Here is an 8,823-nt window from a genome sequence, read left to right as displayed (position 1 = left end):
CTCCTCCCCGGGAAGGAAGGGGAGTCTCCCCGGATCTGCTGCTTGTTGGGTCCCTGCTGGGGGAGCCGTGCCCCGACTGGGCCGCAGATCACAGTTTATGGGAACCCCGAGCTGAGAGCCCGCGACTCTGCTCCGTCTCTGCAGCCGGCTTCCCCGCTCTGATACCTGGGAGCTCTGGCGCACTCAGGCACCCCCGGTCTCTCCGTGACCCCAAGGGTCCTGAGACCACACTGTCCCGGGAGGATTCCACCCCCCGCTTAGCCACTGCAGCGATGTCCCTCCGCCGAGCCAACTTCTAAAAGGTCCGATTTTGTGCTCCGCGGCTCTATCACTTGCCAGAAGCGGCCGGCGGAGGCCCCTCCCCCGCCGTCTATCCTCCCGAATATCGCCTCGGATTCACTTCTCCGCACGCCCTACCTTCCAGTAAGTGGTGGCTTCTCTGTTCAGAGAGTTGTTGCTACTCTCCTGTTCGATCTCCTGTTGAGTTCGTAGGTGTTCAGAATGGTTTGATCCCTATTCAGCTGAATTCCTGAGACCAGACGAAATCTAGGTCTCCTACTCCTCCGCCATCTTGCTCCGCCCCCCCTTAATTTTAGTTTTTAATTTCTACCTTAGGACATTTATCAATTGCATAATGATACCTCATACTTAAATAAAAGAAAACATGGTTTCAAACAATACACTTTTCTTATAGCAGACAAAAGGGATTTTCCTCTTTATTAAATTCTTATTTTAGGACATATCAATTTGTACTCCTCACAAAAAGCATGACATTGAAAAAAACAAAACCAAAAAAAGATGAGTTTTTTCCTTCTTCTTCCAAAATTCTTACCAGTCACCCTAGATGATCACAGAGTTAAAGGTAAAACAGTAACATGTACAACACATCATCACAATTCCTAGTTGAATTTTTTCTAAATGGCAAATTACAATTACTGCCAGATGATGAGGAATTTAAATTTTAAAGCAACCATGTAATTAATCTGGCGACTTAACTTTGTAACTCAAACCTGGTAAAATAGCTGTGAGGTGAAAAATCCTAATAATTTAAATTTATGATGTGATGTGGGAGTGTATATATATATATATATATATATATACACACATATATATATTAACATTATAAATTTGTGGCACTTTTTTCTCCTCCTCTTCTAAGATCAATCACAAGAAAAACAGTAATTCATTTAAAAATTAGGAAATGAGCAAACCTTTTTAAAAATTTCAACAGTATGTTTCCTTTGTATGGCATTATAATAAATGCTCTATAAAACTGTTAGCTTAGGTAAGAACAAGTCTGTTTTGGAAACAGCATTTATCATTGCCCAAAATAGTTCAGAAAATGTTATAGATGATAAAATATTTAGCTTGGACTATAGGGGATAACTTTGAAATATGTTCCTCTAATTTTAAAAAGGCAAAGTAAGGGTTTGTCCACTTGCTAAGTTATCGGATTTTGTGCATAAGAATGTTATCAAGTTTCCTACAATGAGAACTTTGGGTTCACATTAAACATCTCTAAAGTGGGTACTTTTTTTCCCGCAATACTATCACAAGATGCATTTGTGAAATTATCCAGATTTAGAAGAAACGGGAAACTTGAAAAGGTCTTAACATTATTAATCCTTTCTCACATGAAAAGTACAGATATTAGCAGAATATTCACTAAGTAAAATGAAAATATTACCTGGTTTCCATGGCACACCATTAGTTATACCATCTAAAGTGGGATTTATTTGATGAAACGCATTCAGCTCTCAGAACGTTTGCTGCAACTCAGGTAGAAAGAGGCAAATATTCACATAATATGTTAGCCGTGGGGAAGAAAGATATTTCAAATGAAATATGTCAATCCTCACACCTGAAATCACTTAGAAATTACTGATGTGATATTTGGAAGAGTTTCTGTATAGAAGGTTTTTTAGACTGACATACAGTGCGTGATGCTTTAGAGGGTTGGATAAATTCAGTTCTCTTTTGTTTAACAATGCCTCCTTTACACCACATAAAGCTTAATCTCCAGTTCCACTACCCAGTGCCTGCCTTCCATTAAGTCTTACTTTGTTGGAACCACAAAAGTAATTATGTTATAAAAGGCCTCTAGATCACTAGTTCAAATGTAATAGCTGTTTTCATTAATGTTCCAGGAGCAGGGAAACCTCTCCAATAATTCTCAGGTTGATAGATTTAATTTTCTAACTATTCTCCACAATAGGGCAACAGATGAGTCCAAAAATTTGTTCAAAAATACCCAAACATGTGTTCCCTCAATGGGCAATTCCAGCAACTCCAACCATAACTAGACCATGGGGAGAAGAAGCACACTGCAGTCCACAGGAATCTAGATTGAGACTGAGAGGGAATATTCTTTCACTAACGATAGCAGACGAAGGCTCACAGTTTCTGCTCCATGATGGTCTCACATTTAGTTCAGATGTGCTGTAATAAAACCTAAGCTTGACATCATGTCAGAAGAGCTGTGACTCCATTCATCTTGAGAGGGTCCTAGAAAAGCATTGACATGAATTTATTTTTATTGGTTATATAAATCAGGGGTAACTGCTTTGTCATTTGGCTGTACATGTATGTTCGCCTTTATCATACACTGCCAAATATTTTTCCATAAACAGTATTCTGTATTTTTGTTCGCTAAATCTTACAACCTTCTCCACAGAGATTATACTAACTTATACTCTCACATCAGAATATGAAGGTTCAGGTTGCACCCTTTTCTCATCAACATTTGGTTTTGTCTATATTCTTTATTTTAGTCCTCTGGGAGTTTGTTGTTTAAGTGGTATTGCATGATGGTTTTAATATGCATCTTCTGAATAATGAATGTTGTTGAGCGTCTTCATATGTTTATTGGTCATGTGAAAATATTTGTTCAAGTTCTTTGCTTTTTGGTTGTTTGCCTTTATGTTGTTGATTATTATGGGTACTTTGTCTATTTGTATACACACATTTATTGGGCATATGTATTTCAAATATCTTTTCTCACTTTTTGGACTGTGATTTCACTCCATCAAGAGTTTCTTTGGATGAACAGAAGTGTTCATTTTAATGTAGTCCTATTTATCATTGTTTTCCCTCTCTAGTTAGTACTTTTTGTGCTATGTTTTAAATTTTTTTTAAGATTTTATTTATTTATTTGAGAGAGAGAGAATGAGAGATAGAGAGCACGAGAGGGAAGAGGGTCAGAGGGAGAAGCAGACTCCCTGCCGAGCAGGGAGCCCGATGTGGGACTTGATCCCGGGACTCCAGGATCATGACCTGAGCCGAAGGCAGTTGCTTAACCAACTGAGCCACCCAGGCGCCCTGTTTTAAAATTTTTTGCCTTCCCTAGGGTTATTGAAGGTATTCTCTGTGTTTTCTTTTGCAAACTTTATATTTTTATCTTCCACATATAGATCCACAATTCATCTATAAATGATTATTGTGTGTGGTCTGAGGTTGGGGGTCAAGATACAATTTTTGACACAATTACACAGCACCATGAAAAAAAAAAAAACACCCTAAAACATCCTTCCTTCACTGCACTGGAGTGTTACCTTTCTCATGTATCAGGTTTGTTTCTGTCCTGATGGTCTGTTTGTTTATTCTTGTGCCCATGCTACATTGTCTTAATTATCAACGCTTTTTCATGAGTCCTAATATTTAGTAATTTAAATCCTCCATTTCCTTCACTTTTTATTTTCAAGATTGCTTGGCTATTGTTGATCCTTTGGATTTCCATATAAATTTTAGAAATAGATGATCAATTTCCACAAAAATTCAATTGCATGTTAATGCACTTACATCTGGATTATACTTGCTTTTAATATTTCATTTAAAAATATTACATTATTAAAAGTCCTTTAGGAAGTTAAACTAAAGAGATCTCAATAATTTTAGCAAGTTAAGTTCATATTCTTCAAACTGTGATAGATGGACCTTGCAGGAGTGGGTCTTCGAGACTTTCCAAGTGGTCTGTAAGCATGGGAAGATTTTAAGTGAATCTGTTTCCAAATCATTAAATCCATATTTTTGTTCCTAACATTTATCTGCCTGAGAATACTCCTGTGATTCTTTTCCATTATCTTCTTTCATAATTACCCCCTTACCATTTTTCAAAAGAAAGCCATACTTTCACCAATCTTACTGTTATCATCCGTTACCAGTTGTGAAACCTTCAGAGTGCCAAACAAAGGAACGTTTCAAAATATTGATTCTGACAAAGCCTTCTTTAATGAAGTCACCATGAACCAGCAATAGATCATTACATCTTTCTTTGCCTTACTGCTGCTAATTTTGATAAGGGTAGAGCCTGGAATTAGAAAGTACTGTAACCCATATAAGTATGTTCTGAATTCAAGATATATTGTGCATCAGAGTGGTGGCAGTTATGACATTTTTGTTTAGTAAGTTCCTTCCTCCTGTCCCTAAACTATTGTCAAAGCATTGCTGCTTAGAGTTTCAGGAGAACAAAGCAAAGAACAGTAAGAAATACTGAAGATAGTAGCACTTTATTGCATCCAGTTTCCTAGTCCTGACAAGTATCTATGCCTTATCCATCTATGAATTTCAGAAATGGAATATTTAAGATTTATGAAAAGCATTTTCAGTACCCTCATTAAAAAGAAAGTAAAGACCCTCATTCATTAGTGTCTACAGCATGAAATTATACTTGGCATGATTTCAAGGCAAAGGAAGTTAAAGTTCCATGTTTATTTCTGATAGACCAGTAGATCGTTTAATTTGGGGGCTCTTTGTTTAGATTCGTAGGAAACATCTTTTCCTTTATGTGTACCAGATTCCTGGGTAATGCATAGACATGTGCATGATTTCATTTGGGTGTGAGCCTCCTGTTTGTTGTTTCTGATAGACCGTTTCTCTGCTTTTTCGTCCTTGATGTTTCTGGTTATCTCTGATGGTGTATGTTGCTACCTTGAACTTACTAGATTTAGATTAACCTAACTTTAGTATAATGTGGAGTCTACTGTATAAATGACAGAGTTAAAAGACAAACATTAATATACCTGTTGTACCTTCTGTTTACTTTTGGTCCAATACCTTCTCTTATTTTTGATGCTAGTTTCCACAAATTACATCAAAACTGCTCTCTTAATAGCAGAACATATGAAATGCAGGTCCAGGGCAAAATATCCCCCTATTGCAATCTAGGACAGTGTAGGGCAGGGTTCCCTGAATTTTAGAGAACTCACTTCATTAGTCAGAATTCACTTATTCCTTTCAGATTTGATATGCCATTTATAATTCCACTAGATATATTAAAAATGTGATATAAAAATTTTATTTTAAAAGGCGATATTAGTAATATGACACATTACATCTTTAAAATAATAAGAAAAGATTTTGACATAACCTTGAATTTTCTGGGAATATGTAAGGAAAAAATTTCAAGACTACTGGTTTAGTTAATGGGGGCCCATTTGTACCAGGTAGACATAACACACTGCTTGCCTGAGGGATAAATGCAGCCCACAAAGGTCATCCTTTTCTAGCCCAAGGTGGGAATAAATCTAAAATTTATTTTCTTAAAAATAGTAACTCAAAAATGCTTTAAGATTCCAGGTTAACATAATTAAGAAAATTCTATAGCAAAGAGGACCAGTTCAATAATTTTAGTTTAGTAATGAAAAAAACCCTGTGTCTTCTGATTCATCAACATTAAATACAAAAAAGCTTATATTTTGTTCTGTTTGAGTTTGTTTTTTCTAAAATTAAATAGGTTTACTGATCAAAGAGGCTAACTTTACTCTGATGTAATGTTCACCATTACCAAAAACTAAATTTTATTCATCTTAATTGAGTCATTTTTGTGATAAGCTTTGTTTTAAGACTAACCATGTTTTGCAGTGTGTCGGCTTGAAGATAATTTCGAAGATCTTTAGGAAACTCAAAGCCTTGGATGAATATTGACAATTCAGAGAATAGACTCCATGGACAGGCTTCTGAGCAGACACCATTTAGACAACTTTCAGACAATATATCAGTGAACTGCATCAGGATATCTAGAAGTCAGTTTTAGTTGAGAAGTAGATGGCTCAATGTGACTACTAACCCAGGATTCAGCAGTAAACAATTAATGACCAAATGAACTGATGAAGGAAAATTTATTGTGCTTATCTGTTTGGAATATTTTTTATTTTGTTTTTACCTTTTATTTTTCTGGATATATATAAGGAAGCTATCCCTTAAGCTATCTAAACAATAATTTTATATATTCTACTTTTGTAAAGGAAACATTTAAAAATAATACCTGATTCTTGTGGTCCCATTTTCCCCAGAATTGAACAACTCTTACTAAATGTCTGAATTGTTCATGGCAAGTTGTTTTGTGGTAATTATTTCATTAAGAAACTGTCCTTCTTACCAAGTTATAATTGGTTACATTGTGCGACCAAAGCTTTGCCCTGGGGTGTCTTATCGGAGAATGGTATTCATCAAATCAGTTGTGACAAGCCATTTTAAGGAACAAATACTGAGGCATTTGTGGGGTTCATGCCTACAAAATCCTCCCGGGAAAACTGGCCTGGTGTAGGTGGTAAGGAAGTTAAGGAAACTTAATAAATTCAGAGTCCTTGAGAAAAGAAGAATTCATCCCAGTTTTTAGGATACCATGGTGAAAACTGGCAAAGAGAGTTTTTTGGACTTGGATTCCCAGTCTCGGGATAACAAATATTAGAGGTTTCTTAAACACATGGAACCTTCAGACTCTTGTCTCTCATCCAGTTTGCATGTAGCTCTTATCCTGCTCTCTCTTTTCTACTTTCTTCTACACCCACCACTATCAAAATACCTGAAGTTATACAGTAAAGGCATGGGCTCTACAGTATGCATACTTTATTATGCAGGCATCACACTTTTAGTTCCTGTGATAATGACTTCTCTTTGTTGTTCAGGAAAGTAGTTCATGAGTTTCCAGTCAAGACTGACTCTTCAGTTTTTCTTTTGCCAGGTCTCAAAGATCAGATCCTTCTCCATCATTGTTGCCCAATACAGTGTCATTACAGATTGACTAGCAATACTCTTGACCAAGACTTTCTCTCCATTCTGCTCTCCCTCTCCCCGCATGTTCCCCTAATTTTGACATTGTTTCCCCTTGTCAAGACTTTCTTGTAACTTTGATTGTTTTCATCGCTTCTCATGATCTCAGGGACGTTACTCCATTAACTACCCTTTCTTTTTTCTGAAATCTTCAAGAAAGCTGATGCACTGAGTAACGAGAGGAAGGTGGAAGCCAAATTACAGTAGGTAAGGATGGAGTTACTGGTGAAAAAATTAAGCCAGTGATATAAGACTTTTAAGAATTTTTACCACTAATAGTACAGTGCTTAAAAAACTAACAGGTTTATGGGGTGCCTGGATGGCTCAGTGGGTTAAGCATCCGACTCTTGATCTTAGCTCAGGTCTTGGTCTCAGGGTGGTGAGTTCAAGCTCCACATTGGGCTCCACGCTGGGTGTGGAACTTACTTAAGATAAATAAATAAATAACAGGTTTATGAGGGTTTTTTTTTTTTAAGATTTTATTTATTTATTTGAGAGAGAGGGAGAGAATGAGGGGCGGGGAAGAGGGAGAAGCAGACTACCTGCTGAGCAAGGATCCTGATTTGGGGCTCTATCCTAGGATCTGGAGATCGTGACCTGAGCCGAATGCAGACATTCAACTGACTGAGCCACCCAGGCGCCCCCAGGTTTATGAATTTTTAAGACTAGTGGAAACAGAGGTAGGTATAGGTCAGGCTTAGAAATCAAAGGAAAAAGAACACTATGAATTTTTAAAGATGAAGGCAGAAATATAGTAAGCCCAGAGCACTGAAGGAAAGAATGGCTTTGAATTAAGAAGAAAGAAAGGAAGAACTTCACAGAAGCTTTGAGGTAGTGAGGAGAGAAGTGTTAATGACATTTGAATGTAAAGAAGAATGCAGAAGATGGGAGGTAGTATCTATCTCAGGTATTCAAGAGGTCAGGTTATCCACTCACAGTCTGTGACATGCTGTGTAGATTTGTTCATGAACTATAGAATTTACTAATCACAGTTCTAAGAACTAAAAATGTCACCTATTCCAATAATATCAGTGATCTTCATTCTAACCCTTTCTAGCTTTGCCCCGTTAGTATATCTTGAAAATTCATTTCTTTCCTCATAAAACAAATGGATTATAGTTATTGGTGCTGACTTGCATTTACATTTCTCTTTAAAACTTCGATTTAGTTTAGCCACATCCAATATTTTTGAAGTCTATTTCACTACCATCCATGTATTCAGTGGAAGAAAGGACACTGCTCTAAGTACTGTCTTCATCCTGAAAACCTTCCACTGAAAGCTTTCCTTTCATTTTCGTCTTTTTGATCGTAAGTGCGCCTTCCAAGCATTCATAAGACTGACTCACATCATTTTCCATTTTTAAAGAATTACTTGAATTAGATTTTGTAATATATTTCCCAATCATTTAGAATTTCTGCTTCTTCTGGATTTGTGTCCTTCAACCTGGCCATATATTGTGGAATTGAAACATGAAATACATCAATTAATCAATAGACTTGGGAGTGTCTTTAACCTTAAGAGTACAATAGAAAGATACATTTTATGAACAGCATTGATGCCTATGCCTATTCCTAAGAATTTGGCTAAATGATACACTGATTTCTGAGCACTCAATTTTCATGCCTTTTAGAGTCTTTTGCTTTATCATCTCCTTTCCATTACTGCATCTCCCTGTCCACTTTAGAATTTTTCTTTATTTTCATTTATGTCTACATTCTGTAATCATTGAATGAATGTAGACTATGCAGAAGATACCCTGATAGGCTTTGGAG

The 8,823-nt window shown here is 36.6% G+C and overlaps 1 pseudogene; it reads right to left on the bottom strand.

Annotated features, from left to right (window-relative positions):
- Positions 1 to 2,012: 2,012 nt before the first annotated feature.
- On the bottom strand, positions 2,013 to 8,408 carry LOC112825792 (uncharacterized protein C3orf38-like; annotated as a pseudogene).
- Positions 8,409 to 8,823: the final 415 nt, after the last annotated feature.

This window comes from Callorhinus ursinus, unplaced genomic scaffold (assembly GCF_003265705.2).
Source record: "Callorhinus ursinus isolate GAN/ISIS: 27379988/994484 unplaced genomic scaffold, GSC_fseal_2.0 scaffold4, whole genome shotgun sequence".
Taxonomy (NCBI): Eukaryota; Metazoa; Chordata; class Mammalia; order Carnivora; family Otariidae; genus Callorhinus; species Callorhinus ursinus.
Note: the sequence above shows the minus strand (reverse complement) of the source record. Positions and strands in the feature narration are given on the sequence as shown.